Below are 8,739 nucleotides of genomic sequence, written 5' to 3' on the forward strand. Positions count from 1 at the left end.
GGTTGAGGCTGGGCAGCAAGGCACCTGGCTTTTTAGGGATAGTGGCCCCGAGGAACCAAAGTTCATCTAGATTTACTTTGAAATCAGACTTTCCAAGGGTCTGGGCTACTCTTTTAAAGTGTCACTGCTATTAATGCAGCTGGTAGAGGGAGGGCAGGGCCAAGGCCAGATGCCACTTCAGCCTTCGTAGTGAGTGGCCTTCGGGCTCCGGAGGCAGGCATGAGGAGGGCAGCAAGGCAGCCACTGTCAGAGTGCAGGGCCACCCAGGTGCTGGGGTGGACAGCTTGGGTGCAGGGTCTCCCAATGGCCTGGGAAGAGGCACATAGGGGTGATGGGCGGCCCCACCAGCTTTGTACTTGCATGACCCTGGGCCTCTGTTCACCTGTGAATTGGGAATGTCCAGCAGTCCTTTGAGCAGGCAGATGAGGCTTATATGTCCAGATCTGAGCCCAGGGTGGTGGATGGAGAGAATGAGGGGCTCCCAGGGACCACTGTGCTGGGCAGGGAAGCCAGAGAGGGTGAGTCATGGCCAGTGTCCTGTTGTCTTGTAGTGTCTGTGTCCTAGCAGCCACTTAGGAGGGGGAGCATCAGCCTCACTCCCAGTGCCTGGGACTTTTCTAGAAGGTCCCAGACACTGCTCTCTGTGGTTAGACCCTTCACAGGGCTTGGGTTCTAAAGCCCTTGGTCCACCACACGCTGGGCTGGCCTGGGCCTCAGTGAACAGCCCCCAGGACAGCAGGCCAGGAAAACCAGTCCCACCCAGTGGGGTTGCCACTGTGTCCTGGGGCCTCCCATGAGGTGCTGGCTGTGATGGCAAGTGAGTGATCAGTGGGCATCAGCCATGGCGGCCTGGACTAGACCTGGTGGGACCAGCGGGGCTCAGCCATCCCCGTGCCCTGCTTGCCAGCCTGGGGATGCCTGCCCTGTCCCCAGCACCTGGGGTCACAGGGAGGGCTCTTGGGGCTCTGTGTGGGGAGCTCGGCTGGGGCCCTTGGACAGGGTCAGTCTGCATTTGTCTGAGGGTGGGGGCGGAAAGCCTGGAAGGCGTTCCTTCTAAGCTGTGGGAGAGTGGGGTCTGTGCCACCAGCCGCTGTCTTTCTCAGACACAGCCTGGTTGCCTGGCAGCGCCTGCTGTAGGGTTCCTGGCTTCCTCTGGACGCTGGACACCAGCAGACAGGCACCTCCTTGTGACTTTCTGTGTGCCCATGTGGCAGGGTGAGCAGCTCCCTGAGTGCACATGCATGCGTCACATGAGCTGGGTTTTCACACCAGTGAGACTTTGGTCTCACCAGCAATGTGCAGAGACAAAAGGCACATGGTCATGGAAGTTGAGGAAGGACTTGGTGGGCCAGGTCTGGCAGAGGCCCAGCCACCCTCTGCTGCCCAGCCTGAGGCACAGACCAGACCTCTGGACCCTCAGCGTGGATACAGGGCAGTGGCCATTGAGGACATGAGAGGGGCTTGCTCTTAGGAGCAGGGCCAACAGCAGCCCCTCACTGGCCTTGGCTTTATGGATGTGGAGTTCTCTCTGCTGCTGGGTGCAGTGGAGTTGGGGAGAGGGGCCTGGACCAGGCTGGTCAGGCAGAGCTGGCAGGGCTGGCAAAGCTGCATATCAGAGAGATGGGAGTGTAGTGATGGGCAGATGGGCCCTGCACAACCCCCCGCCTGCCCCCTGGATGGACCGTGTGAGATGGGGAGCCCCCTCAGCCTCCAGACTCCTCTGGCTCTGATGTGTTGGACAGCCTACAGCCCCCAAAGGGCCCAAACAGGTCGGCTCTGAGTCCTGTGGGCCAGCCCTTCCCTGGGTGCCCTGGGCCAGCACCCCTGCATCCCTGGCTGCCAGCCTGCTGGGGATGGATGTGGCTTGGTGCTGCATGCAGACAGGTCCACCTGGTTCTCCTGCAGCAAGGAGCCTCAGCATGAGCCCTGCTGGCTGCCCGGCCGACCTGAGGTGCAGCAGGCTCTGGCGCTCAGGCCACGTTCCCATGGAAGGAGCATCCAGTCCCTTGGGGTCGCTAATTTGGGCCTCAGGCAGCTGTGCAGTGGTGCTTGGGCAGTTATTTCTGGCCCAGAGAATTCCAGCAAAGCAGGCCCTGAGCCTTCCTTGTAGGCAGACGTTCATCTTCCCCAGGGCCCCTGAGCTGTATTCCCACTGCCCCCCCTTTCCTTCCACAGCCTGGAGTGTGTGCAAAGCCCCCCTACAGGGGACCTAGATGGGCAGGGCCTGACTAGGAAGATATCCCCTGATGACGCTGGCCTCTCCTGCCTTCTGCTCCCAGGGCAAAGCCAGCCTGGGGGAGGGGGTCTCTAACTAGGGGCAGTTCCCAAGCCCGGTGTACCTAGTGGGCTGAACCAGAGCCATATTAGTGGGATCAACCTGGAGGGTCTGGAAATGAGGGAGAGAAACAGGCTGGGGCTGGCTCCACTTCCAGGAATTCCCTGGGCCTGTAGGTCTATTCTTTGGTGTTGCCACATGCATGCTGCCACCAAGTGGTTGGCAGGGCCTAGATGTGGCGCCTCTGCCAGCACAGTCTGTCTTCCTGCGCTGCGTGACCTGAGGGGTGGGCTTGGGTGTGTCCACAGGGTATGCCTTGAACCACCCTGAGTCAAGCTCTGTTAGGAGCTGAGAGACCGGCACTTGTCCTGATCAGCATACTTTGAGAAGTGTGCAGTTAGAGGAGCCACAGGCCCCGTGGTGTCCCAGCAGATCTTCCCATTGGGAAGATGATGGGGACGGGGCCAGAGGAGCTGCCACCCGGCCGTTCTGAGGCCTGGAGGGTGTGCGTGCACACGGCACTGCTCTGGGGGCATCCAGTCCCCTGCTCCCAAGGCAGCCGGGCATGTGCTCCAGCCCGGGTGAGAACACTGCGGCCTGGTTAGCTTGGCAGTTCTGCCGGTGGGGACCAGGGCATCTGTTGTGCTTTTTAGGCCACAGCAGCCGCGAGGCCTTGGCCTCCTGGGTGCCACCTCAGGCGAAGGCTGCCGCAGAGGCTCCAGAGGGCCCTGAGGCTTGAGGCTGCTGGCACAGGGAGAAGCTGAGGAAGAGAAAGAGCGTCCTGGCAGCTGGAGCCCACCACTCGGAGTGGTCTCCTGGGCCCAGGACCACAGTGGGGAGGGGCTCCTGCGTCCTGGCCTCAGTGGGAGGCGTGCTGCCCTGTGGATTCCCCCCCCCCCCCCCCCCGGTTTCCCCTGTGTGACCCTGAGCGGCTGGAGAGCAAACAGCTCCATGTTTGGCCGGTTTTGGCTGCTCCCTGGCTCCCAGCCCCAGCCGGATGGAGCTGAGCGTCACGCAGCCCAGCTCTCAGGCCACACTGCAGGGGCCAGGCCACAGGGGAAGAGGGCCTAGGGTCTCCCAGAATGGACAAGCCAAGGGGCAGGATGGGGACAGAGGCTGGGAGAGCTCAGTGTCCCGGGGACCCCCAGTCCCTAGATGGAGGTGGTGAATTGGCAGGGACACCCCACCCTGGCTCACTCCAGCATTGCCCCGTGGGCAAGTCTGGAACTTGTGACGGGTATGCCCACCACCTCTGTGATGGTGGGCAGGCTGAGCCCCAAGCCCAGGGCCCACCCTCAGTGCCCTTGGAAGCTGAGTGGTCCCAGGCAGCTGGGCCTTCCTGTCACAGCCTCTGGACACCTTGACCTCCTGGCTGATGGAGTGGGCATGAGGGAGGCCTGGGCCCTGCCCCAGCCAGCCCTGCTATACCATCTCGAGGCTGCTAGCCCTGGAGAAGGAAGGGGTTGGGTGGGGGTGGTCAGCATGGATCTGCAGAGGTGAGTCTGCTTCCAGGAAGCTGGGAACCAGGTCAGACAAGGACAGCACTCTGTCCCCCAGATTGGGGACAGTGGGAACCTGGGGCTGCCAGCTGACCCCATGCTCCCTGTGCAGAGTCAGTGTGGGGGCGCATCTGCCTCCTGACCCCATGGTGCCATGTCATTTCCAACTGCCTGTCCCAGTCCCCTCCCAGGAGCCCACCCCTTCACCAAACAGATGGAGCCTTCTTATGTACCCTGCAATGCCCAGATCCGAGCTGTGGGCCCCAGCACTGGGCAGGGTGGCTGGGCCACACCTGGTCACAACTGTCACCATGGCAACAGCCTCTGTAGGGAAGACTTCTTTTCATCAGTGAGTCCTAGGAGTGGCTCTGCCCTGTCCAAGAGGCCCTGGAGGCCGAGGACAGGTGCCCACGGGGCTGCCAGGGTCACAGAGCCAGCTCTGAGAGCTCCTCAGGTGCCATCCTGTCCCATAGGTTTAGGGTTTCCACCACCTCCCCCTTGAGGCTGGGTATGTGGCAGGGCAGGAGGTCTCATGGGTCAGGCATGGGATTTGTCTGGGGCTGGGGGGTACTTTGTGCAGGTCTTGAGGTAGGATGGCCATCATGGCCAGGCAAGTTCACTGCAAGGTCCCTGCCTATAGCAGCTCAAGCACCCCGTTGGCTGTTGCCCTGGGTGGTACCCACAGGGACGTGTGGTCAGTCTGCCAGCCTGGGGCTCTTTCCAGGGGTCTCAAGCATCCCACAGGTGGAGATTCTGCTCCATCCTGCACATTTCCAGATGTGCCAGCCCCTTCCAGGAGGATGTCCACCTTCACAGACCAGTCCCTGACCAGTGTTCCCTCCTGCTCTGCCCCACTTCTTCCCAGAGCCTCCTGATCAGGGTGGCCACTGGAGACCCCAGCGTTGGCTCCAGCAAGTGCCAGCACTGATGGAGGCCTCCCTGGTCATTTGCTCAGACCCTCCATGATGACCTCAGGCTTGCTGGGGAGGGCCATCCTGTGGGCTGAGAGATCACTACAGGAAGAGTGAAAGGTCAGTCCCTGCAACAGCCAGGGCTAGGTAGGAGCAGATATGGCTTCACTGGGGCTGTGGTTTGGACTTTGTGCCCAGGGCACTAGGGAGTCACAGCAGAGTTTTGAGCAGGGGAGTGCCTTGGTCAGCTTTTTGAGAGGCAGATGCCTGGAGGCAGCAAGTACAGGGCAGGAAGGGGCATGGTAGGAGCCAGGGCAGAGCTGAGCCTCCTGGAGGGCTATCTCTGGGATACAGTGGTCAGTGGGCATACAGTGTAGTGTGGTCTCTCTGCCCCAAGTAGATGGAGCTGGGGACAGGACCCTGGGTCTTAAGGAGTGAAGCTGAGATCTGGGGGACTGATGAGCTGCTGGCATGGACCGGTGGGAATCAGTTCTCAGGCTGGAATGGGTATGAGGGGACGATGGAGGTCAGGGCATCTGTCCCCGACACTGCCCAGACAGCCCACAAGTGGGCAGAGTGCTGTGCATGTCCTGGTACGTCCCCAAGGGGCTGCCTCCATTCCATTCCTGGGGACCCCCCACATTGGCAAGCTTCCTGACCTTGCAGAGTGCCTTAACTACTAATCCAGTCAGCCAACAAGGGTTTCTGGGGATGGTCACGCTCAGACGCCTGGGCAGGTGCATTGGCCCGAGGCTGCACTGCTGCTTCATACGGGTGGCCACCCGGCTGGGGCAGGAGAGTTGGCCTGGCCTCCATGCGGGAATGCTGTGGAGAGATGAACACTGGCCTCGCAGGATGCAGAGAGGCTCACACAGAACTCTTTAGCCAACTTCTGCCCAGAGGGACCTCCAGTCCTCCAGGTCAGGGTTAGTTCCAACTCCTGGAGGCTTCCAGCTTGCTCCTTGGGTGGGGCCCTGCCCCAGGCAGGGGGACCAGAGGCCCTGGGACCCTGACCCACCAGGGAATAGGCCTGGCTCCTGAGGCAGGGTTATCAGGCTGGCAGCCCAGCCTGGTGCACCTCTGCACAGGGCCCAGCTTCCCCTGCTGAGGCTTAGCCCCCAGCCCAGGCTGCACCCTGTCTACCCCAAGCCTTGCAGCCTTGGCCGAGGTCCTGGGCTCATCTGCTGGCCCCTGTGCTGGCTCTCCTGGGGGGTGCCTGGGGGGGGGCTTGCGGGGGTATGGTGGGGCAAGTTGGCCCCTCTGCGTGGCTGTGCCTGCCAGAGCTGTCCTTCAAGGGAAGCGACCAACCCGGTGTGTGATGGTGGTAGGTGTGGTGCATACCACAGGATGAGTTAAAGGAGTTAAAGTGAGCTCTACATGACGTTGGTGTACTTCCCGTGCTGGGCCTGTGCTCTCCCTCTGCCTCAGCTGCACGTCGCAGGGGCGGGTCCCAGGTGGTCTGTGGCAGAGCAGGCGTGGGCTTGGCCCTTGGCCCCTCACGTGGACGGCCTATGTGGTCCCTCTACTCATCTGTTGATGGACATTCAAGCTGTTTCCGCCTATGGCTGTTGCAGTGGGTGCTGTGGACATGCAACCATGGAGGATGCCAAGTTCTGACCTGGCCTCAGGGTGCGCCCAGGAATGGCCTGCTGGTCCTGTGGAGCCCTGCCTTAGTCAATTTGAGGAACTGCCAGACTGTGGTCACTCCTCCCAGCTCTGCAGATCAGGTTTGCCATGTCCTGGGTGGTCCTGGGGTCTAGATGGGTGGGGCGATGGAGCTGCTGTGGGGCTGGAGCCTTCCTGAGGGGTCCCTCCCTCGTCTCTGGTGTCCACACACCAGGCCCAGAGAAGGGGCTATTGTGTCTGTTGCTGTGGTGTGTTGTGAAGGACTGAAAGCCCGTGGACTCCCTTGGCCTGGTGAGCATGGCCAGGTACTGCCCGTCTGGAGGACAGGGACCTCTGCTGGACCAGGCCAAGGTCTCTGCTGACAAAAAAAATGACATCCACTGGCCAGAACCCCTTTGTATCTTGTGGTCACTGAGCCAGGGCAGCCCAGGAGTAGAGAAGAGAGTCAGCGTTGGGCTCTGCCCGTGTCCTCTGCCCGTGTCCTCTGCCCCACCTGTTCTCCTCCAGGGAACTGCTTGGGTATGCCTGGGCTCCCCAGCACCCTGGCTTCTGCTGGGGCTGGGCTGTTTCTTCTGCAGGTCGGGCTTTCTCCGTGAATAAACATGCCTTTCTTCTTGAGCAAATTGGAAAAGTAAGGCTGAGTGCTTCTGAGAACCAGGGCGGGCGGGGCAGCCAGCACAGCATGTGGGCTCCAGCAGCAGCAGGCCCCATCTGCAGAGCAGGGGGGGAGGGCTTCCCCAGTTAAGGGTCCACCGGAGAGCAGAGCACACGGGAGGGCAGCCTCACCCGGGCTCCCCGCACTCCTGCAGGCCCCGCCTCCTGCCCAGGCCAGAACGCAGGCTGTTATGGATTTGGCCTAATGGAGCTTAGCTGCCTGAGCAGATTGCTCTGGGGGCTTCGGGTGGGGCTGAGGCTGCTAGATACCTCCTAATCCTTCCAGCAGCAGAGTGTAGCAGTGTCTGTCTGACTTCTATGATGCAGCCTGGCAGGGTCCCTGCCTAGGATTCCCAGAGGTGCTTGTCTTGCTTGGGGGTCACTCTGACCATGCTTGGAGCCCCATATCACTGGCCCAGTTAGTGTGGCTGCATTTCCTGTGGTTCCAAGGACAAGCTGCAACCAGCTTGAGGCTCTGGGGCCTTGCTGGTCCCTCCCAGTGAGGGACAACAGCACCCCTGTCTCTGCCTTTCTACGACAGGAAAGTGCCCAGTGGAGGGTCCAAGCCCACAATGGGTTTAAGGCTCTGCATCAATCCCAGTGTCTGGAATATGGTGTTGGTATTGCTCAGAGAGTGCTTGTCATCAATATGACAAGCCCAGATATGTCACTTAGATAGGGTGGGGGCAGGTGGGGACCCTAAGCAGCGGGTCTAGGGACTGTGCTGAGCCATATATCAACAGGGAAGGTGGCCTCTGCTCAGCAGAGGAGTGTGGAGTCTGGCCTCTCCATCCCTAGGCAGTGCCCTGGGGCTCCTGGGCTGGATCCAGGGTGGCAAACAGCCATGACCACACTTCTCAATTCCCCCAAGGGAGGGGCAGATTGAAGTGTGGTTTCAGGAAGAGCTGCATGGCTCCAGCTGGCTGGGGAGCGCCCTGTGCCTTGCCTTCCCCAGCCCAGCACTCCTGGGTTGGCCCCAGGTGGAGTGACCGCTTCAGCACCATGGACAGCGTCTCATATCATGCTCTCCTCCCTGCTGGTAAGGCCACATCTGGGGAGTCTGTCTGGGGTGCTTTGGAGTCCAGCTCCTTGGAAAGTGCTCAGCTGTGGCCTGAGAGGCGAGAGAGTGCTGGTGTTGTGGGCTGGCAGCCCTAGTGGAAAGAGGGATGGCCTTTCCTGTCCCAGAAAGGAGGCTTGGGGAGTGCCTTTGTTCCAGGACCCTCTGCAGCAGGAGGCCTGAGGGTCTGAGGACAGGAGCCGTGTCCTGAAGCCCCAGGCAGGACTTTTTCCCAGCTGGGTACTGTCTCTGAGCCCCTGGGAGAGGAGAGGGAGCAGGGGGTCTGGGGGTGCACATTTGGAGCATGCAGCCCACAGAATGGGCACTTGGAGTCCCCATGCACAGGACCTACTGCTCAAGGGGCCTGCAGGGATGGGACCTAGGCCCCCTTTCCAAGCCCCTCTCTGGGCTTCTCAGTTCCTTACTCCTTGTGGCCCAGGGCCTAGGGCTACGGGAGCCCTCACAGGACAGACCGCCTTATTCTGCCAGTCTGAATCAGTCCCACATCCCCACCCTGCTGAGTCCCCGGTTGCTCCTCCAGCAACAGGCCCTGGGCAGCACAGACGCCTGTCCACACATTGGCCTGGCTTTCTCTGGCCCACAGTGGAAATTGGTTCTGATTTGTAGAAATTGGTTCAAAACCTACAGAATTTTAATTAAGATCCAGAAAATCCAGCTGTGTAATTAAGCCACTGGAAGTCACTGGGCTCTGTGTGA

This window comes from Marmota monax, unplaced genomic scaffold, assembly GCF_021218885.2.
Source record: "Marmota monax isolate L192 unplaced genomic scaffold, Marmota_monax_Labrador192_F-V1.1 WCK01_AAM20220418_F8-fsc00035, whole genome shotgun sequence".
Classification (NCBI taxonomy): domain Eukaryota; kingdom Metazoa; phylum Chordata; class Mammalia; order Rodentia; family Sciuridae; genus Marmota; species Marmota monax.